The following is a 23612-nucleotide window of genomic DNA, read 5'->3' on the forward strand; positions in this document are numbered from 1 at the left end:
ACTGGGAATGCACTGCAGTGAGTCCAGAGAGTGCACTGGCACCACTGGTGATGCAGTACAGTGAGTCCAGAGAGTGCACTGGCACCACTGGGGATGCACTGCAGTGAGTCCAGAGAGTGCACTGGCACCACTGGGGATGCACTTCAGTGAGTCCAGAGATTGCACTGGCACCACTGGGGATGCAGTGCATTGAGTCCAGAGAGTGCACTGGCACAACTGGGGATGCACTTCAGTGAGTCCAGAGAGTGCACTGACACCACTGGGGATGCAGTGCAGTGAGTCCAGAGAGTGCACTGGCACCACTGGGGATGCACTGCAGTGAGTCCAGAGAGTACACTGGCACCAGTGGGGATGCAGTGCAGTGAGTCCAGAGAGTGCACTGGCACCACTGGGGATGCACTGCAGTGAGTCCAGAGATTGCACTGGCACCACTGGGGATGTGTCCAGTGAGTCCAGTGAGTGCACTGGCACCAGTGGGGATGCAGTGCAGTGAGTCCAGAGAGTGCACTGGCACCACTGGGGATGCAGTGCAGTCAGTCCAGCTTACACCTCCCCTCCAGTTCAGCTTACACCTGAAAGATATCTACTAGACCGGATCGTCTTGAAGCCCCCCCTCTAGCTCAACCACACAAATAGTACACCAAAACTAAAGAATTTACTAAACTAATTAAACTAAAGCATTTTACAGTCTTAGTATAGGCGATAGAAAAGACACTTAGACGCGATAGAGACCCCAGTACCGTAAGGGAAAGATGAAATAGCAGTGAAACAATCAAAGCGACAGACAGCAAAGATCAACCCTTGTACCTTTTGCATCATGGTTTAGCGAGAACAACCAAGCAAAGTGAACTAAAGTTTGCCCCCCCGAAACCCAAGCGAGCTACTTTCAAGCAGTTAAAGAGAGCGAACCCGTCTCTGTTGCAAAAGAGTGGGATGACTTGTCAGTAGAGGTGAAAAGCCAACCGAGCTGGGTGATAGCTGGTTACCTGTGAAACGAATCTAAGTTCCCCCTTAATCCTCCCTACCGGACATCCTGAACCCTAATGAGATGATTAAGAGCTATTTAATGGAGGGACAGCTCCATTAAAAAAGGACACAACCTCGACTAGCGGATAATTCTTACTACTGATCCTACCGTGGGCCCTAAAGCAGCCATCAAAAAAGAGTGCGTCAAAGCTCCACCACCTAAAAATACCAAAATAAGATGATTCCCTTATCACAAACAGGTCAACCTATGAATATAGGAGAATTAATGCTAAAATAAGTAACTCAGGGCCACACCCCTCTAACGGCGCAAGCTTACATAGAAACATTATTAACAGACCTAGACAGATACAAAAACCCCTACAAGACCACGTATTAACTAACCCTGTTAACCCGACTCAGGAGCGCCTATAAGAGCGATTAAAATCTGTGAAAGGAACTCGGCAAATTAATAAGGCCCGACTGTTTACCAAAAACATAGCCTTCAGCAAATTAAACAAGTATTGAAGGTGATGCCTGCCCGGTGACTTAGGTTTAACGGCCGCGGTATCCTAACCGTGCAAAGGTAGCGCAATCAATTGTCCCATAAATCGAGACTTGTATGAATGGCTAAACGAGGTCTTAACTGTCTCTCACAGATAATCAGTGAAATTGATCTCCCCGTGCAAAAGCGGGGATGTGAACATAAGACGAGAAGACCCTGTGGAACTTAAAAATCAACGACCACCGCGAATCCTCAATCAACCCCACTGGGGCCACTACCATCGCAGAGCCTGGTCGATATTTTTCGGTTGGGGCGACCTTGGAGGAGAACAAATCCTCCAAAAACAAGACCATACCTCTTTACCTAGAGCTACCCCTCAAAGTGCTAACAGTGACCAGACCCAATATAATTGATTAATGGACCAAGCTACCCCAGGGATAACAGCGCAATCCCCCTCAAGAGCCCATATCGACAGGGGGGTTTACGACCTCGATGTTGGATCAGGACATCCTAATGGTGCAGCCGCTATTAAGGGTTCGTTTGTTCAACGATTAACAGTCCTACGTGATCTGAGTTCAGACCGGAGCAATCCAGGTCGGTTTCTATCTATGACACACTCTCCCCAGTACGAAAGGACCGGGAAAGTGGGGCCAATACCACAAGCACGCCCCCCCCCCTCTAAGCAGTGAAACCAACTAAACCGTGAAGAGGGCCTTCCCCCACCACTTTCAATCCTAGAAAAGGACCAGCTAGAGTGGCAGAGCCCGGCAAGTGCAGAAGGCTTAAGCCCTTTCCCCAGAGGTTCAAATCCTCTCCCTAGCTTCACCCATGATTCAAATAACAACACTAAGCTGCCTCGTTATATCCCTCCTATACATCATCCCAATCCTGATTGCCGTAGCCTTCCTAACCCTAGTAGAACGGAAAATCCTAAGCTACATACAATCCCGCAAAGGCCCTAACGTTGTCGGGCCTTTTGGCCTACTTCAACCATTTGCGGACGGACTGAAACTATTTACCAAAGAGCCCATCCGACCCTCTACCTCTTCCCCACTTCTATTCATTCTGATACCAATACTAGCCCTTGTCCTAGCCCTCACCACTTGAGCACCACTACCACTCCCATTTCCCCTAGCAGATCTAAACCTCGGAGTTCTCTTCCTAATAGCCATGTCAAGCCTAGCCGTCTACTCAGTCCTATGATCAGGCTGAGCCTCGAACTCAAAATACGCACTAATCGGAGCCCTACGGGCAGTAGCACAGACCATTTCATACGAAGTGACACTGGCCATAATCCTGCTATCAATAATCATACTAAGCGGAAGCTACACACTCAGCTCCTTTGCCGTCGCACAGGAGCCTCTATACTTCATTTTCTCCTCATGACCCCTAGCAATAATATGATACGTATCCACCCTAGCAGAGACAAACCGAGCTCCTTTTGACCTCACAGAGGGTGAATCTGAGCTAGTCTCAGGGTTTAACGTTGAATACGCCGCAGGACCCTTCGCCTTATTCTTCCTAGCTGAATATGCGAACATTATGCTAATAAATACACTTACAGCCATCATATTCCTAAACCCAAGCGCCCTAGGGCCACCCACAGAACTATTCCCCGTCATCCTAGCCACAAAAGTCCTCCTACTATCTTCTGGTTTCTTATGGGTCCGAGCTTCATACCCACGATTCCGATATGACCAACTAATGCACCTACTATGAAAAAACTTCCTACCCCTCACACTAGCTCTGTGCCTCTGACACATCAGCATACCTATCTGCTATGCAGGCCTACCTCCTTACATAAGGAAATGTGCCTGAACTACAAAGGGTCACTATGATAAAGTGAACATAGAGGTATAACAGCCCTCTCATTTCCTGTTGACCTTAGAAAAGTAGGAATTGAACCCACACAAGAGAAATCAAAATTCTCCATACTTCCCTTATATTATTTTCTAGTAGAGTCAGCTAATCAAGCTATCGGGCCCATACCCCGAAAATGATGGTTTAACCCCCTCCTCTACTAATGAACCCTTACGCGACCCCAATCATAACCTTCAGCCTCATCTTGGGCACCACAATCACAATTTCCAGCAACCACTGAGTTCTGGCCTGGACAGGACTGGAGATCAACGCACTAGCCATCATTCCCCTAATTGCCAAATCCCACCACCCACGAGCAGTAGAAGCCGCAACGAAATACTTCCTAACCCAAGCAGCTGCTTCCGCCCTGGTCCTATTCTCTAGCATAACCAATGCCTGAGTCACCGGCCAATGAGACATCACACAAATAAACCACCCAACCTCCTGTCTACTACTGACAGCAGCAATCACTATTAAACTGGGCCTAGTGCCATTTCACTTCTGATTCCCAGAAGTACTACAAGGATCGCCACTAATAACAGCCCTGCTACTCTCGACCCTCATAAAATTCCCCCCACTAACCCTGCTCCTACTAACATCCAAATCCCTCGACCCAGCTCTACTCACCGCCATGGCCCTAGCCTCAACAGCACTAGGAGGCTGAATAGGACTGAACCAAACACAAACACGCAAAATCCTAGCCTTCTCGTCCATCTCCCACTTAGGCTGAATCGCCATCATCCTAGTTTACAGCCCCAAATTGGCCTTACTTACCTTCTACCTATACACAATCATAACATCAGCCGTATTCCTAGCCCTTAACAAAATCAAAGCCCTTAACCTATCCATGATCACAACCTCATGAACAAAAACCCCAGTGCTAAACGCCACCCTAATACTAGTACTTTTATCCCTAGCAGGCCTCCCCCCATTAACAGGCTTTATACCAAAGTGACTTATCATCCAAGAACTAACTAAACAGGAAATAACACCAGCAGCCATGGCAATTGCCATGCTATCACTGCTCAGCCTCTTCTTCTACCTACGCCTCGCATACCACTCAACAATTACCCTTCCCCCCAACTCCTCTAACCACATAAAACAATGATACACTAGCAAAGCCCCAAGCACACCTACTGCGGTCCTTGCCTCACTATCAATCCTCTTACTTCCCCTGTCCCCAATAATACATGCCATTGTCTAGAAACTTAGGATAACACCCCAAACCGAAGGCCTTCAAAGCCTTAAATAAGAGTTAAACCCTCTTAGTTTCTGCACATTAAGACTTACAGAATATTAACCTGTATCTTCTGAATGCAAGTCAGACGCTTTAATTAAGCTAAAGCCTCCCTAGACAGATGGGCTTCGATCCCACAAAACTCTAGTTAACAGCTAAATGCCTAAACCAATTGGCTTCTGCCTACAAAGACCCTGACGCACCCTAGTGCGCATCGATGAGCTTGCAACTCAACATGAATTTCACTACAGAGCCGATAAGAAGAGGAATTAAACCTCTGTAAAAAGGACTACAGCCTAACGCTTCAACACTCAGCCATCTTACCCGTCACCTTCATCAACCGATGACTATTTTCCACTAACCATAAGGATATTGGCACCCTGTACCTCATCTTCGGGGCATGAGCAGGAATAGTCGGCACCGCACTCAGCCTATTAATCCGCGCAGAACTAGGACAACCAGGAACTCTCCTAGGCGACGACCAAATTTACAATGTAATCGTTACCGCTCACGCCTTTGTAATAATCTTCTTTATAGTCATACCCATCATGATCGGAGGATTCGGCAACTGATTAGTCCCCCTCATAATCGGTGCCCCCGACATAGCATTCCCGTGAATAAACAACATAAGCTTTTGACTCCTCCCCCCATCATTCCTCCTCCTACTAGCCTCATCCACTGTAGAAGCTGGCGCCGGCACAGGCTGAACTGTCTACCCTCCCCTAGCAGGTGACCTTGCCCACGCCGGAGCTTCAGTAGACCTGGCTATCTTCTCACTCCACTTAGCCGGTATCTCCTCCATCCTTGGGGCCATCAACTTTATCACCACAGCCATCAACATAAAACCCCCCGCACTCTCACAATACCAAACCCCACTATTTGTCTGATCCGTACTAATTACCGCCATCCTACTCCTTCTATCACTCCCCGTACTCGCCGCCGGTATTACAATATTACTAACTGATCGAAACCTAAACACCACATTCTTCGACCCCGCTGGAGGAGGAGACCCAATCCTGTACCAACACCTATTCTGATTCTTCGGACACCCAGAAGTCTATATTCTGATCCTACCGGGGTTCGGAATCATCTCACACGTAGTCACGTACTACTCAGGCAAAAAGGAGCCCTTCGGCTACATGGGAATAGTCTGAGCCATACTATCCATCGGCTTCCTAGGATTCATCGTCTGAGCTCACCACATGTTTACAGTAGGAATAGACGTTGATACCCGAGCCTACTTTACATCAGCCACTATAATCATTGCCATCCCTACCGGAATCAAAGTATTTAGCTGACTAGCCACCCTGCACGGAGGAACAATCAAATGAGACCCCCCCCAATACTATGAGCTCTAGGATTTATCTTCCTATTTACCATCGGAGGATTAACAGGAATCGTTCTTGCAAACTCTTCCCTAGACATCGCCCTGCACGACACGTACTACGTAGTTGCCCACTTCCACTACGTCCTATCCATAGGCGCCGTCTTTGCCATTCTAGCAGGATTTACTCACTGATTCCCACTACTCACTGGGTTTACCCTACACCAAACATGAGCAAAAGCCCACTTCGGGGTAATATTTACAGGAGTAAACCTAACGTTCTTCCCCCAGCACTTCCTAGGCCTAGCAGGAATACCCCGACGATACTCGGACTATCCCGACGCCTACACACTATGAAACACCATTTCCTCCTAGTCCTAGGACTTAGAGAAACTCCAGTACTAAAAATAGTAAACACAAGCAATAATTTCATATACTTCACTCTCACTCACCACTCAACTATCAGCTAACCACACCCCCGTCCACATAGCTTAACACAAAGCATGGCACTGAAGTTGCCAAGATGGCATAAAACATGCCTGCGGACAAAAGACTTAGTCCTAACCTTACGGTTGGTTTTTGCTAAATATATACATGCAAGTATCCGCGCCCCAGTGTAAACGCCCTCGACCACCTACCCCCATACAGGCCTTGAGGAGCGGGTATCAGGCACACCCAAGTAGTAGCCCAAGACGCCTCGCTAAGCCACGCCCCCACGGGTATTCAGCAGTAATTAACATTAAGCAATGAGTGCAAACTTGACTTAGTTATAGCAACAGCCTAACTTCAAGGGTTGGTAAATCTTGTGCCAGCCACCGCGGTCATACAAGAAACCCAAATCAACCGTCCTATTGACACGGCGTAAAGAGTGGTAAAATGCCTATCCTAGCTAACTAAGATCAAAATGCAACTGAGCTGTCATAAGCCCAAGATGCACCTAAACACACCATTAAGATGATCTTAGGAACTAACGACTGATTTAAACCCACGAAAGCCAGGGCCCAAACTGGGATTAGATACCCCACTATGCCTGGCCCTAAATCTTGATACTTACTTTACCGAAGTATCCGCCAGAGAACTACGAGCACAAACGCTTAAAACTCTAAGGACTTGGCGGTGCCCCAAACCCACCTAGAGGAGCCTGTTCTACAATCGATAATCCCCGATTAACCCAACCACCCCTTGCCAACACAGCCTACATACCGCCGTCGCCAGCCCACCTCGAATGAGAGCACAACAGTGGACACAATAGCACCCCGCTAATAAGACAGGTCAAGGTATAGCCTATGGAGTGGAAGAAATGGGCTACATTCCCTATTCATAGGGCACACGGAAAGAAGCGTGAAACCACTTCTGGAAGGCGGATTTAGCAGTAAAGTGGGACAATAGAGCCTACTTTAAGCCGGCCCTGGGGCACGTACATGGTTAAACATGACTGTTAGTAGTGTGGCGAGCCATAGTGGGAAGGCTAGGGCTATGTTCATAGATAGTTGGGTGGTTGGGGTGAATGTATATGGAAGGAGGCCTAGAAGGTTGATTGTAAGAAGTATGATTATTAGGGATGTAAATATTATGGCTCATTTGTGGCCATTTTTGTTGAGTGGGACTATTAGTTGTTTTGTGATTAGGTGAAGGAGTCATGTTTGGATAGTAGAAAGGCGGTTGTTGATTCATCGGTTGTTTGGGGACGGGAATAGTAGGGCTGGGAAGAGTAGGGATAGTAGGATTAAGGGGATGCCAAATAGATTGGGGCTGGAAAATTGGTCAAAGAAGCTTAGGTTCATGGTCAGGATCATGGTGTGGGTTTGGTAGTGAGGGAGGTCTTATTTGATGGGGGGTTGGTTGTGGTGAAGGCTAGTAGTTTTGGTTGGATGAGGAGTGCTAGGGTTAATCAGGTTATAATTATGATTGAAAATCATGGTGCGGGGTTAAGCTGTGGCATATCATTAAGGAGGGGGAAGTCCCTCTTTGGCTAGCTTAAAAGGCTAGTGCTGTTGCATAGCTTCTTAATGATTAGGATGATGATAGAAGGGACGATCAGGCCTCGAAATGTGGGAGTGGGGTTGATTCTACTACAATGGGTATGTAGCTGTGATTAGCCCCGCAAATTTCTGAGCATTGTCCGTAAAAAATCCCAGGCCGGGTGGTAATGAATGAAGTTTGGTTTAGTCGGCCTGGGATTGCGTCTGTTTTAACTCCGAGCGTTGGGACTGCTCAGGAGTGGAGTACGTCTCCTGCAGTAATGATCACGCGGATGGGGGATTCTATTGGGATAACTATGCGGTGGTCAACTTCTAGCAGTCGGAAGTGGCCGTTGGGTAAGTCTGGGGTGGGCACTATGTAGGAGTCGAATGATAGGTCTTTGAAGTCTGTGTATTCGTAGCTTCAGTATCATTGGTGGCCGATGGCTTTTAGGGTGAGGTCTGGTTCGTCGATTTCGTCCATTATGTAGAGGATTTGTAGGGATGGGAGGGCGAGGAGTACCAGGACGATAGCAGGTAGGATTGTCCAGATCAGCTCTACTTCTTGGGCGTCTACAGCATTGGACGAGAGTTTTTTCTGTTAGTATGTGGGCTAAAAGGTAGAGAACTAGGCTGCAGATAGCTAGGGCAACGATTAGGGCGTGGTCGTGGAATTCAACGAGTTCTTCTATGATGGGTGATGAGGCGTCTTGGAATCCTAGTTGGGAGTGGTTGGCCACATGAGATGTACAGGATTTTTACCTGTGATTTAGTCTTGACAAGGCTATGTAATTGGTTTACTAACGTCTCATAAGAAAGAAGCATGAGCGGTTAATGCAGTTGGCTTGAAACCAGCATGTGAGGGTTCGATTCCTTCCTTTCTTGTACTTGGACGAAGGCCGGTTCCTCGAAAGTATGGTATGGGGGAGGGCAGCCGTGGATTCATTCAACGTTTGTGGTAGTTAGTTCTGGTTGTAGGACTTTTCGTTTGGCCGGAAAGGCTTCTCAGATGATGAATATTAGTATGATTACGGCTACTATTGAGATTAGGGAGCCGATGGAGGAAATGGTGTTTCATAGTGTGTTTCATAGTTTCGCCTACGCCATCCTACGTTCAATCCCAAATAAACTAGGAGGCGTATTAGCACTGGCCGCCTCCGTACTGATCCTATTCCTAATCCCATTCCTGCACAAATCAAAACAACGAGCAATAACATTCCGACCACTCTCCCAGCTCCTATTCTGAGTACTAGTCGCCGACCTCCTCGTCCTAACATGAGTAGGAAGCCAACCCGTCGAACACCCATTCATCATCATCGGCCAACTCGCTTCAATCGCCTACTTCACTATCCTCCTATTTCTCCTCCCCGCCGCAAGCGCCCTAGAAAACAAAATACTCAACTGCTAAATACTCTACTAGTTTATAAAAACATTGGTCTTGTAAACCAAAGATTGAAGTCCAGAGAGTGCACTGGCACCACTGGGGATGCAGTGCATTGAGTCAAGAGAGTGCACTGGCACAACTGGGGATGCACTTCAGTGAGTCCAGAGAGTGCACTGACACCACTGGGGATGCAGTGCAGTGAGTCCAGAGAGTGCACTGGCACCACTGGGGATGCAGTGCAGTGAGTCCAGAGACTGCACTGGCACCACTGGGGATGCAGTGCAGTGAGTCCAGAGAGTGCACTGGCACCACTGGGGATGCACTGCAGTGAGTCCAGAGAGTGCACTGGCACCACTGGGGATGCAGTGCAGTGAGTCCAGAGAGTGCACTGTCACCACTGGGGATGCAGTACAGTGAGTCCACAGAGTGCACTGGTACCACTGGGGATGCAGTGCAGTGAGTCCAGAGAGTGCACTGGCACCACTGGGCATGCAGTGCAGTGAGTCCAGAGAGTGCACTGGCACCACTGGGGATGCACTTCAGTGACTCCAGAGAGTGCACTGGCACCACTGGGGATGCAGTGCAGTGAGTCCAAAGACTTCACTGGCAAAACTGGGGATGCAGTGCAGTGAGTCCAGAGAGTGCACTGGCACCACTGGGGATGCACTGCAGTGAGTCCAGAGATTGCACTGGCACCACCGGGGCTGCAGTGCAGTGAGTCCAGAGAGTGCACTGGCACCACTGGGGATGCACTGCAGTGAGTCCAGAGAGTGCACTGGCACCACTGGTGATGCAGTACAGTGAGTCCAGAGAGTGCACTGGCACCACTGGGGATGCACTGCAGTGAGTCCAGAGAGTGCACTGGCACCACTGGGGATGCACTACAGTGAGTCCAGAGATTGCACTGGCACCACTGGGGATGCAGTGCAGAGACTCCAGAGAGTGCACTGGCACCACTGGGGATGCAGTGCATTGAGTCCAGAGAGTGCACTGGCACAACTGGGGATGCAGTGCAGTGAGTCCAGAGAGTGCACTGGCACCACTGGGGATGCACTGCAGTGAGTCCAGAGAGTGCACTGGCACCACTGGGGATGCAGTGCAGTGAGTCCAGAGAGTGCTCTGGCACCACTGGGGATGCACTGCAGTGAGTCCAGAGAGTACACTGGCACCACTGGGGATGCAGTGCAGTGAGTCCAGAGAGTGCACTGGCACCACTGGGGATGCAGTCCAGTTAGTCCAGTGAGTGCACTGGCACCACTGGGGATGCAGTGCAGTGACTGCAGAGAGTACACTGGCACCACCGGGGATTCACTGCAGTGAGTCCAGAGAGTGCACTGGCACCACCTGTGATGAAGTGCAGTGAGTCCAGTGAGTGCACTGGCACCACTGGGGATGCAGTGCTGTGACTCCAGAGAGCGCACTGGCACCACTGGGGATGCAGTGCAGTCAGTCCAGTGAGTGCACTGGCACCACTGGGGGTGCAGTACAGTGAGTCCAGAGAGTGCACTGACACCACTGGGGATGCACTGCAGTGAGTCCAGAAAGTGCACTGGCACCACTGGGGATGCAGTGCAGTGAGTCCAGAGACTGCACTGGCACCACTGGGGATGCACTGCAGTGAGACCAGAGAGTGCACTGGCACCACTGGGGATGCAGTGCAGTGAGTCCAGAGAGAGCACTGTCACCACTGGGGATGCAGTACAGTGAGTCCACATAGTGCACTGGCACCAGTGGGGATGCAGTACAGTGAGTCCAGAGAGTGCACTGGCACCACTGGACATGCAGTGCAGTGAGTCCAGAGAGTGCACTGGCACCACTGGGGATGCACTTCAGTGACTCCACAGAGTGCACTGGCTCCACTGGGGATGCAGTGCAGTGAGTCCAAAGACTTCACTGGCACCACTGGGGATGCAGTGCAGTGAGTCCAGAGAGTGCACTGGCACCACTGGGGATGCGGTGCAGTGAGTCCAGAGAGTGCACTGGCACCACTGGGGATGCAGTGCAGTGAGTCCAGAGAGTGCTCTGGCACCACTGGGGATGCAGTGCAGTGAGTCCAGAGACTGCACTGGCACCACTGGGGATGCACTGCAGTGAGTCCAGAGAGTGCACTGGCACCACTGGGGATGCACTGCAGTGAGTCCAGAGACTGCACTAGCACCACTGGGGATGCAGTGCAGTGAATCCTGTGAGTACACTGGCACCACTGGGGATGCAGTGCAGTGAGTCCAGAGAGCTCACTGGCACCACTGGGGATGCAGTGCAGTGAGTCCAGAGAGTGCACTGGCACCACTGGAGATGCAGTACAGTGAGTCCAGTGAATGCACTGGAACCACTGGGGATGCAGTGCAGTGAGTCCAGAGAGTGCACTGGCACCACTGGTGATGCAGTACAGTGAGTCCAGTGAGTGCACTGGTACCACTGGGCCTGCAGTGCAGTGAGTCCAGAGAGTGCACTGGCACCACTGGGGATGCAGTGCAGTGAGTCCGGAGAGTGCACTGGCACCACCGATGATGCAGTACAGTGAGTCCAGTGAGTGCACTGGCACTACTGGGGATGTAGTGCAGTGACTCGAGAGAGTGCACTGGCACCACTGGAGATGCACTGCAGTGAGTCCAGAGAGTGCACTGGCACCACTGGGGATGCACTGAAATGACTCCAGAGAGTGCACTGGCACCACTGGGGATGCACTGCAGTGAGTCCAGAGAGCGCACTGGCTCCACTGGGGATGCAGTGCAGTCAGTCCAGTGAGTGCACTGGCACCACTGGGGATGCAGTGCAGTGAGTCCAGAGAGTGCACTGGCACCACTGAGAATGCACTTCAGTGAGTCCAGAGAGTGCAGTGGCACCACTGGGGATGCACTGCAGTGAGTCCAGAGAGTGCACTGGCACCACTGGGGATGCACTGCAGTGGGTCCAGAGAGTGCACGGGCTCCACTGGGGATGCAGTGCAGTGAGTCCAGTGAATGCACTGGCACCACTGGGGATGCAGTGCAGTGAGTCCAGAGAGTGCACTGGCACCACTGGGGATGCAGTGCAGTGAGTCCAGAGTGTGCACTGGCACCACTGGTGATGCAGTGCAGTGAGTCCAGAGATTGCACTGGCACCACTGGGGATGCACCTCAGTGAGTCCAGAGAGTGCACTGGCACCACTGGTGATGCACTGCAGTGAGTCCAGAGAGTGCACTGGCACAACTGGGGATGCAGTGCAGTGAGTCCAGAGAGTGCACTGGCACCACTGGGGATGCAGTGCAGTGAGTCCAGAGAGTGCACTGGCACCAGAGGGAATGCACTGCAGTGAGTCCAGTGAGTGCACTGGCACCACTGGGCATGCAGTGCAGTGAGTCCAGAGAGTGCACTGGCACCACTGGGGATGCACTTCAGTGACTCCAGAGAGTGCACTGGCACCACTGGGGATGCAGTGCAGTGAGTCCAGAGAGTGCACTGGCACCACTGGGGATGCAGTGCAGTGAGTCCAGAGAGTGCACTGGCACCACTGGGGATGCACTACAGTGAGTCCAGAGATTGCACTGGCACCACTGGGGATGCAGTGCACTGAGTCCAGAGAGTGCACTGGCACCACTGGGGATGCAGTGCATTGAGTCCAGAGAGTGCACTGGCACAACTGGGTATGCACTTCAGTGAGTCCAGAGAGTGCACTGACACCACTGGGGATGCAGTGCAGTGAGTCCAGAGAGTGCACTGGCACCACTGGGGATGCAGTGCAGTGAGTCCAGAGAGTGCTCTGGCACCACTGGGGATGCACTGCAGTGAGTCCAGAGAGTACACTGGCACCACTGGGGATGCACTGCAGTGAGTCCAGAGAGTGCACTGGCACCACTGGGGATGCAGTCCAGTTAGTCCAGTGAGTGCACTGGCACCACTGGGGATGCAGTGCAGTGACTGCAGAGAGTACACTGGCACCACCGGGGATTCACTGCAGTGAGTCCAGAGAGTGCACTGGCACCACCTGTGATGCAGTGCAGTGAGTCCAGTGAGTGCACTGCCACCACTGGGGATGCAGTGCTGTGACTCCAGAGAGCGCACTGGCACCACTGGGGATGAAGTGCAGTCAGTCCAGTGAGTGCACTGGCACCACTGAGGGTGCAGTACAGTGAGTCCAGAGAGTGCACTGACACCACTGGGGATGCACTGCAGTGAGTCCAGACAGTGCACTGGCACCACTGGGGATGCAGTGCAGTGAGTCCAGAGACTGCACTGGCACCACTGGGGATGCACTGCAGTGAGTCCAGAGAGTGCACTGGCACCACTGGGGATGCACTGCAGTGAGTCCAGAGAGTGCAGTGGCACCACTGGGGATGCACTGCAGTTAGTCCAGAGAGTGCACTGTCACCACTGGGGATGCAGTACAGTGAGTCCACATAGTGCACTGGCACCAGTGGGGATGCAGTACAGTGAGTCCAGAGAGTGCACTGGCACCACTGGACATGCAGTGCAGTGAGTCCAGAGAGTGCACTGGCACCACTGGGGATGCACTTCAGTGACTCCACAGAGTGCACTGGCACCACTGGGGATGCAGTGCAGTGAGTCCAAAGACTTCACTGGCACCACTGGGGATGCAGTGCAGTGAGTCCAGAGAGTGCACTGGCACCACTGGGGATGCACTGCAGTGAGTCCAGAGAGTGCACTGGCACCACTGGGGATGCACTACAGTGAGTCCAGAGAGTGCACTGGCACCACTGATAATGCACTTCAGTGAGTCCAGAGAGTGCACTGGCACCACTGGGGATGCAGTGCAGTGAGTCCAGAGAGTGTACTGGCACCACTGGGGATGCACTTCAGTGAGCCCAGAGAGTGCACTGGCACCACTGGGGATGCACTTCAGTGAGTCCAGAGAGTGCACTGGCACCACTGGGGATGCACTGCAGTGAGTCCAGAGACTGCACTAGCACCACTGGGGATGCACTGCAGTGAGTCCAGAGACTGCACTAGCACCACTGGGGATGCAGTGCAGTGAATCCTGTGAGTACACTGGCACCACTGGGGATGCAGTGCAGTGAGTCCAGAGAGCTCACTGGCACCACTGGGGATGCAGTGCAGTGAGTCCAGAGAGTGCACTGGCACCACTGGAGATGCAGTACAGTGAGTCCAGTGAATGCACTGGAACCACTGGGGATGCAGTGCAGTGAGTCCAGAGAGTGCACTGGCACCACTGGTGATGCAGTACAGTGAGTCCAGTGAGTGCACTGGTACCACTGGGCCTGCAGTGCAGTGAGTCCAGAGAGTACACTGGCACCACTGGGGATGCACTGCAGTGAGTCCAGAGAGTGCACTGGCACCACCGATGATGCAGTACAGTGAGTCCAGTGAAGTGCACTGGCACTACTGGGGATGTAGTGCAGTGACTCGAGAGAGTGCACTGGCACCACTGGGGATGCAGTGCAGTGAGTCCAGAGAGAGCACTGGCACCACTGGGGATGCACTACAGTGAGTCCAGAGATTGCACTGGCACCACTGGGGATGCAGTGCAGTGAGTCCAGAGAGTGCACTGGCACCACTGGGGATGCAGTGCAGTGAGTCCAGAGAGTGCACTGGCACCACTGGGGATGCACTTCAGTGAGTACAGAGAGTGCACTGACACCACTGCGGATACAGTGCAGTGAGTCCAGAGAGTGCACTGGCACCACTGGGGATGCACTGCAGTGAGTCCAGAGAGTGCTCTGGCACCACTGGGGATGCAGTGCAGTGAGTCCAGAGAGTACACTGGCACCACTGGGGATGCAGTGCAGTGAGTCCAGAGAGTGCACTGGCACCACTGGGGATGTAGTGCATTGAGTCCAGAGAGTGCACTGGCACCACTGGTGATGCAGTCCAGTGAGTCCAGTGAATGCACTGGCACCACTGGGGATGCTGTGCAGTGAGTGCAGAGAGTGCACTGGCACCACCTGTGTTGCAGTACAGTGTGTCCAGTGAGTGCACTGGCACCACTGGGGATGCAGTGCTGTGACTCTGGAGAGCGCACTGGCACCACTGGGGATGCACTGCAGTCAGTCCAGTGAGTGCACTGGCACCACTGGGGATGCAGTGCAGTGAGTGCAGAGAGTGCAATGGCACCACTGGTGATGCACTTCAGTGAGTTCAGAGAGTGCACTGGCACCACTGGGGATGCAGTGCAGTGAGTCCAGAGATTGCACTGGCACCACTGGGGATGCAGTGCTGTGACTCCAGAGAGCGCACTGGCACCACTGTGGATGCAGTGCAGTGAGTGCAGAGAGTGCACTGGCACCACTGGGGATGCACTTCAGTGAGTCCAGAGAGTGCACTGGCACCACTGGGGATGGAGTGCAGTGAGTCCAGAGAGTGCACTGGCACCACTGGGGATGCAGTGCAGTGAGTCCAGAGAGTGCACTGGCACCACTGGTGATGCAGTGCAGTGAGTCCAGAGAGTGCACTGGCACCACTGGGGATGCAGTGCAGTGAGTCCAGAGAGTGCACTGGCACCACTGGGGATGCACTGCAGTGAGTCCAGCGAGTGCACTGGCACCACTGGGGATGCAGTGCTGTGACTCCAGAGAGCGCACTGGCACCACTGGGGATGCAGTGCAGTGAGTGCAGAGAGTGCACTGGCACCACTGGGAATGCACTTCAGTGAGTTCAGAGAGTGCACTAGCAGCACTGGGGATGGGTTTCAAGCCAACTGCATTAACCGCTCATGCTTCTTTCTTATGAGACGTTAGTAAACCAATTGCATAGCCTTGTCAAGACTAAATCACAGGTAAAAATCCTGTACATCTCATGTGGCCAACCACTCCCAACTAGGATTCCAAGAACCAGGAGGTTCGGTGAAAATAGGGCTAGTGCTATTAGAGGGGTGATTATTAGGGTAAGCCCTAAGCTGTCTTTAATGGAGAAGTATGGGTGGAATGGGATTTTGTCGCAGTCTGATACGATTCCTAGTGGGTTATTTGAGCCTGATTCGTGTAGGAAGGTTAGGTGGACTAGGGTGATTCCTGCAATTAGGAAGGGCAGTAGGAAGTGGATGGCGAAGAATCGGGTTAAGGTTGGATTGTCTACTGAGAATCCTCCTCAGGCTCATTCTACTAGAGTTTGCCCAATGTACGGGATGGCTGAGAATAGGTTGGTGATTACGGTGGCCCCTCAGAATGACATTTGTCCTCATGGTAGGACATACCCTACGAAGGCAGTTGCTATTAGGGTGAGTAGGAGGATTACTCCTGTGTTTCAGGTTTCTTTGTATAGGTAGGAGCCGTAGTAGAGGCCTCGTCCGATGTGTAAGTAGATGCAGATAAAGAAGAGCGAAGCACCGTTGGCGTGGAGGTTGCGGATGAGCCATCCGTACTGGACGTCTCGGCATGTGTGAGCTACTGAGGAGAAGGCGAGTGAAGTGTCTGCGGTGTAGTGTATGGCTAGTAGCAGGCCTGTTAGGATTTGTGTGGCTAAGCAGATGGCTAGAAGGGAGCCGAAGTTTCATCAGGCAGAGATGTTGGAGGGGGCGGGTAGGTCGATTAGGGAGTTGTTGATTATTTTTAGTAGGGGATGGGATTTGCGGATGTTAGGGGCCATTAGTGAGTCTGTGTGTTATTAGGATTATTACCAGGATGGAGAGGGCGAAGGATCCTAGGTAGGCCTTAATTAGCCCTGTGTGTATTGAGGTTGCGGCTTTGCTTGCGGCTACTTGTAGTTCAGCAAGGCCCTCTGGCCCTATTTTTTTAAGTCAGGAGAGGTCGATCAAGTGTAGGGCAATGTTTTGTCCCTTTTCTAGTAGGTTTTTGGAGAAGAATCGGTGTACTAGGGGGTTGAAGTACCCTAATGCAGAGGAGAAGTTTATGAGGGGGTTTGGTTTGGGGTGAGTGAGGGTGTGTGTTATGTTCGATAGTTCTAGGGCTAGGATGATTCCTAGGATTGTTATGAGGATGGCAGCGGTTTTGGTGATAAGGGGTATGGTTATTGGGGGGGTTTTGGTTGGTGTGATGAAAGAGGTAATGATTATTCCTGCTGTAATGCTGCCTAGGGCGAGTCGGGTTAGGGGGGCGGTGATTAGTGGGTTGTTTTCGTTTATTGATACTATTGGGGGGATTCGGGTTTGTCCAGCTTGGACTAGGATGGTTATGCGGATGCTGTAGGTTGCGGTGAATGCTGTGGCTATAAGGGTTAGGAGTAGGGCTCAAGTATTTAGGTATGATGTGTTTAAGCTTTCGATGATGAGGTCTTTTGAGTAGAATCCGGCTAGGAATGGGGTTCCTATCAGCGCCAGGTTTCCGATGGTTAGGCAGGAAGTAGTGACTGGGAGTATTTTCTGTAGGCCTCCTATCTTTCGGATATCTTGTTCTCCGTTTAGGTTGTGGATGATAGACCCTGAGCATAGGAATAGTATGGCTTTAAAGAAGGCATGGGTTGAGATGTGTAGGAAGGCTAGTTGTGGGAGGTTTAGTCCGATAGTGACTATTATTAGTCCTAGTTGGCTGGATGTTGAGAAAGCAATGATTTTTTTGATGTCATTTTGGGTTAGGGCGCATGTGGCAGCGAATAGGGTTGATAGAGCACCTAGGCATAGGCAGGCAGTTAGGGCTGTCTGGTTGGTGGCTAGCAGGGGGTGCATGCGGATGAGCAGGAAGATTCCGGCTACTACTATGGTACTGGAGTGCAGTAGGGCTGATACTGGGGTGGGGCCTTCTATTGCTGCGGGCAGTCATGGGTGGAGTCCAAATTGGGCGGATTTTCCTGCGGCTGCGAGGATTAATCCTATGAGGGGGAGGATTGGGGTTTGGTGGGGGTGTACGGCTTGTTGGATCTCTCAGGTGTTGAATGTTGAAGCTAGTCATGCTATGCTCAGGGTCAGTCCGACGTCTCCGATTCGGTTGTAGATTACGGCTTGTAGGGCGGCGGTGTTGGCATCTGCTCGGCCTTGTCATCAGCCGATGAGAAGGAAGGACATGATTCGTACTCCTTCCCAGCCTACGAATAGGAGGAATATGTTGTTTGCGGTTGTTAGGAGGAGTATGGCGACTAGGAATGTCAGTAGGTAGGTGAAAAATTTTGTTACGTATGGCTCTGAGGCCATGTATCATATGGCGAATTGTAGGATTGATCATGTTACAAATAGGGCGATTGGAAGAAATGTTATTGAGTATTGGTCTATTTTTAGGCTCAGGGGGATTTTAAAGTTTATAATGAATTTTCACTCCCAGTGGCAGGTGACAGATTCTATTCCCGAGTAGATGAATGCGGTTGTAGGGGCTAGGCTAATTAGGAATGCGGTTTTAACAGCGCGGGTGGTGGCTTGTGGGGTGTTTTTAAAGTTTTTAAATAGAAATGGCAGGATGATTGGGGTTAGGAGGATTGTCAGCGTGAGTAGTGTGAGGGAGTTGATTAGTAGTGTGGGGTTCACTCCTTTTACTTGGATTTGCACCAAGATGGGTGGTTCCTAAGACCAGTGGATTGCTGTTATCCTTTAAAAGTAAGGGGGCTGAGGTTTTAGGCTCAGATGTAAGAGTTAGCAGCTCTTGTTGGTTAAACCCTCCCCTCGGCAGGTAAGAAGGTTTGAACTTCTATTCTTAGAATCACAGTCTAATGTTTGGTTTAAACTATACTTGCATGAGGGGATTCCGGAGATCAGTTCGGGTTTGAGGATTAGGAGGAATATTGGGATAATGTGGAGTGTTATGAGCAGGTGTTCTCGCGTGGTTGAGTTTTGCATAGATGTGATGTGGGAGGGGATTGAGCCTCGTTGGGTCATTAGTAGTATGAATAAGGTGTAGGAGGCGGTTAGTAGGGTTGCGATTCCTGTTAGGATGATCGTGAAGGCAGATCAGTTGAATAAGGTGATTATAATGGTTAGCTCTGCTATGAGGTTTGTTGTTGGGGGTAAGGCTATGTTTGTTAGATTGGCCAGCAATCATCAGGTAGCTATGAGTGGTAGGAGAGGTTGTAGGCCTCGTGTGAGTAGTAGAATTCGGCTGTGCGTACGTTCATAGTTTGTGTTGGCTAGGCAGAATAGTATGGAGGAAGTTAGTCCATGGGAAATTATTAGGATCATTGCCCCTGAGAATGATCAGTGGGTTTGGATTATTCCTGCGGCGATAACTAGGCCTATGTGGCTAACGGATGAATAAGCGATTAGTGATTTTAGGTCTGTCTGTCGTAGGCAGATTGAGCTAGTCATTAGGGCGCCTCATAGGGCCAGGGTTAGGAAGGGGTAGTGCAGGAGGTTGGACAGTGGGCCCATAAATAGAGTGACTCGTATAATTCCATATCCTCCTAGCTTTAGTAGTAGGGCGGCGAGGAGTATTGAGCCTGCGATGGGTGCTTCTACGTGGGCTTTTGGCAGTCAGAGGTGTAGGCCGTATAGTGGGGCTTTTACTATGAATGCTATGAGCAGTGCTAGACCTGATAGTATTCCTGTCCATGAGGTGGATAGGGTTGGGTGGGTTAGTTGTAGGGTTGGCAGGTGCAGGGTGCCAATTTTCACGTATAGGTGTATGATTGTGATTAGCAGGGGTAGAGAGCTTACTAGCGTGTAGAATAGCAGGTAGATGCCAGCGCTTAGGCGTTCTGGTTGGTTCCCCCATCGGGTGATTAAGATTAGGGTGGGAATGAGGGTTGCTTCAAATGAGATGTAAAATAGTGCTAGTTCTGTGGTGGAAAAGGCTAGTAGGATGAATGGCTGGACTGCGACTAAGGTTGAGATAAAGATTCGTTTGCGTTGTAGGGGTTCTTGTTGCAGGTGGTTTTGGCTTGCTATGATTATGAGTGGGAGTAGTCAGCAGGATAGTACTAGGAGGGGGGATGAGATTTGGTCAATTCCTGTTCAGTTGGATAAAAATTTGTAGGGGTAGTAGGTTGGGATTAATCACTGTAGGCTTAGGGCAGCGATTAGGAGGCTGTATAAGGTGGTGTTAGTCCATAGAAATTTTGGTGGAGACAGCAGGGCTGTTGGAAGAAGTATGATTGTGGGTAGGATGATTTTTAGCATTGCAGGAGGTTTAGGTTGTGTAGATGGTCGGAGCCATGTGTGCGGGTGGAGGCTACTAGGATGGCCAGGCCTGTGCCCGCCTCACACGCTGAGAAGGTTAGCATGAGAATTGGTACCATGGTGAATGAGGAGACTTGGTTTTCGATGGATCATATTGATAGGCCTACGAATATCGATAATATTATGCTTTCAAGGCATAGTAGGGCGGATACTAGGTGGGTTCGGTGGAAGGCTAGTCCTAGTCCGCTGAAAATGAAGGCTGAGTAGAAGCTTAAATGTAGGGGCGACATAAGAAAGTTACAGGGTTGGCTGTAATCTGCTGGGTCGAAACCAGCTATCTTTTTGGTTAGACTAACTTTCTGTTATTCTGCTCATTCTAGGCCCCCTTGAATTCACTCGTAGGCCAGTCCGAGTGTTAGGAGAAGGAGGATCGCTACAGTTCAGGTGAGGGTCATTAGGGGGGATTGGAGTTGGACGGCTCATGGCAGGGGGAGTAGGAGGGCGATTTCTAGGTCGAATAGGACGAACAGGATGGCTACTGAGGAAGAATCGGACTGAGAATGGTAATCGAGCAGATCCAAGTGGGTCGAATCCACATTCGTACGGTGAGAGTTTCTCTGAGTCGGGGTTTATTTGGGCGAGTCAGAAGTTTAATGCGGTTAGGGCGGCGCTTAGGATTGATGATAGGGCGAATATGAACATGAGTGCGTTCATTGCTCTCCTCTGGGTTTATACCAGATTCTAGAGATTGGAAGTCAATTGTAATTAATATACTAGAAGAGCAAGATCCTCATCAGTAGATGGTTATGTAGAGGAATAGTCAGATGACGTCTACGAAGTGTCAGTATCAGGCTGCTGCCTCGAATCCGAAGTGGTGGTCTGATGTAAAGTGGAACTTGATCAGTCGGAAGAGGCAGACGGTCAGGAAGGAGGATCCGATGATTACGTGGAGTCCGTGGAATCCAGTGGCAACGAAGAAGGTAGATCCGTAGACGCTATCGGCGATTGAGAATGGGGCTTCGTGGTATTCTATTGCTTGTAGGGCTGTGAAGTAGAATCCCAGGAGGATCGTTAGGGTTAGGGCGTGGATGGCGTGTTTTCGGTTTCCTTCTGTGATGCTGTGATGGGCTCACGTTACGGTAACGCCTGAGGCTAGTAGGATGGCTGTGTTTAGTAGGGGGACTTCTATCGGGTTGAGTGGTTTAATTCCTGTTGGGGGTCATTGGCCTCCTAGTTCTGGGGTTGGGGCCAGGCTCGAGTGGAAGAACGCTCAGAAGAACCCTAAGAAGAAGAATGCTTCGGATGTGATGAAAAGGATTATGCCGTATCGTAGGCCTTTTTGGACTGTGGGAGTGTGATGGCCTTGGAAGGTGCTTTCTCGTACAATGTCTCGTCATCATTGGAGTATTACTAGGAGTATTGAGATGAGGCCTAGGGTTAGTAGTATGGATGAGTTGTAGTGGAATCACATGATTAATCCTGAGGTTGTGAGTAGGGCGGCGGCTGCCCCGAAGATTGGTCAAGGGCTTGGGTCAACTATGTGGTATGAGTGTGCTTGGTGTGCCATTAGACGTTTTCTTGTAAGTATAGGCTTAGAAGGAGCACGAAGACGTAGGCCTGGATTATGGCTACTGCTACTTCTAGGATGGTTAGGAGTAGTAGGATGATTATTGTTAGGATGGATACTGCAGGAAGGGTGGGTATTAATGCAATGGAGGCTGTAGAGATGAGTTGGATGAGTAAGTGTCCTGCTGTAAGGTTGGCTGTAAGGCGGACTCCGAGGGCTAGGGGGCGGATTAGTAGGCTGGTTGTTTCGATCAGGATTAGTGCGGGGATTAGGGGTGTAGGGGTACCTTCGGGTAATAGGTGGGCTAAAGAGGCTGATGGTTGGTTTCGTAGGCCTGTTAGTAGTGTGGCGAGCCATAGTGGGAAGGCTAGGGCTATGTTCATAGATAGTTGGGTGGTTGGGGTGAATGTATATGGAAGGAGGCCTAGAAGGTTGATTGTAAGAAGTATGATTATTAGGGATGTAAATATTATGGCTCATTTGTGGCCATTTTTGTTGAGTGGGACTATTAGTTGTTTTGTGATTAGGTGAAGGAGTCATGTTTGGATAGTAGAAAGGCGGTTGTTGATTCATCGGTTGTTTGGGGACGGGAATAGTAGGGCTGGGAAGAGTAGGGATAGTAGGATTAAGGGGATGCCAAATAGATTGGGGCTGGAAAATTGGTCAAAGAAGCTTAGGTTCATGGTCAGGATCATGGTGTGGGTTTGGTAGTGAGGGAGGTCTTATTTGATGGGGGGTTGGTTGTGGTGAAGGCTAGTAGTTTTGGTTGGATGAGGAGTGCTAGGGTTAATCAGGTTATAATTATGATTGAAAATCATGGTGCGGGGTTAAGCTGTGGCATATCATTAAGGAGGGGGAAGTCCCTCTTTGGCTAGCTTAAAAGGCTAGTGCTGTTGCATAGCTTCTTAATGATTAGGATGATGATAGAAGGGACGATCAGGCCTCGAAATGTGGGAGTGGGGTTGATTCTACTACAATGGGTATGTAGCTGTGATTAGCCCCGCAAATTTCTGAGCATTGTCCGTAAAAAATCCCAGGCCGGGTGGTAATGAATGAAGTTTGGTTTAGTCGGCCTGGGATTGCGTCTGTTTTAACTCCGAGCGTTGGGACTGCTCAGGAGTGGAGTACGTCTCCTGCAGTAATGATCACGCGGATGGGGGATTCTATTGGGATAACTACGCGGTGGTCAACTTCTAGCAGTCAGAAGTGGCCGTTGGGTAAGTCTGGGGTGGGCACTATGTAGGAGTCGAATGATAGGTCTTTGAAGTCTGTGTATTCGTAGCTTCAGTATCATTGGTGGCCGATGGCTTTTAGGGTGAGGTCTGGTTCGTCGATTTTGTCCATTATGTAGAGGATTTGTAGGGATGGGAGGGCGAGGAGTACCAGGACGATAGCAGGTAGGATTGTCCAGATCAGCTCTACTTCTTGGGCGTCTACAGCATTGGACGAGAGTTTTTCTGTTAGTATGTGGGCTAAAAGGTAGAGAACTAGGCTGCAGATAGCTAGGGCAACGATTAGGGCGTGGTCGTGGAATTCAACGAGTTCTTCTATGATGGGTGATGAGGCGTCTTGGAATCCTAGTTGGGAGTGGTTGGCCACATGAGATGTACAGGATTTTTACCTGTGATTTAGTCTTGACAAGGCTATGTAATTGGTTTACTAACGTCTCATAAGAAAGAAGCATGAGCGGTTAATGCAGTTGGCTTGAAACCAGCATGTGAGGGTTCGATTCCTTCCTTTCTTGTACTTGGACGAAGGCCGGTTCCTCGAAAGTATGGTATGGGGGAGGGCAGCCGTGGATTCATTCAACGTTTGTGGTAGTTAGTTCTGGTTGTAGGACTTTTCGTTTGGCCGGAAAGG

General features: G+C 50.6%; 1 long non-coding RNA gene across 1 annotated transcript in view; it reads right to left on the reverse strand.

Moving 5' to 3' along the window:
• Positions 1 to 607: 607 nt before the first annotated feature.
• Positions 608 to 23612, reverse strand: part of LOC310884030 — a 29697-nt gene continuing 6692 nt past the window's right edge. Inside the window, exon 2 of the long non-coding RNA XR_014573987.1 lies at positions 608 to 1324. This is a non-coding gene — a long non-coding RNA (uncharacterized lncRNA). The remainder of the gene's footprint in view (positions 1325 to 23612) is intronic.

Source organism: Anser anser (assembly GCF_964211835.1).
Source record: "Anser anser genome assembly, chromosome: 19".
NCBI lineage: Eukaryota > Metazoa > Chordata > Aves > Anseriformes > Anatidae > Anser > Anser anser.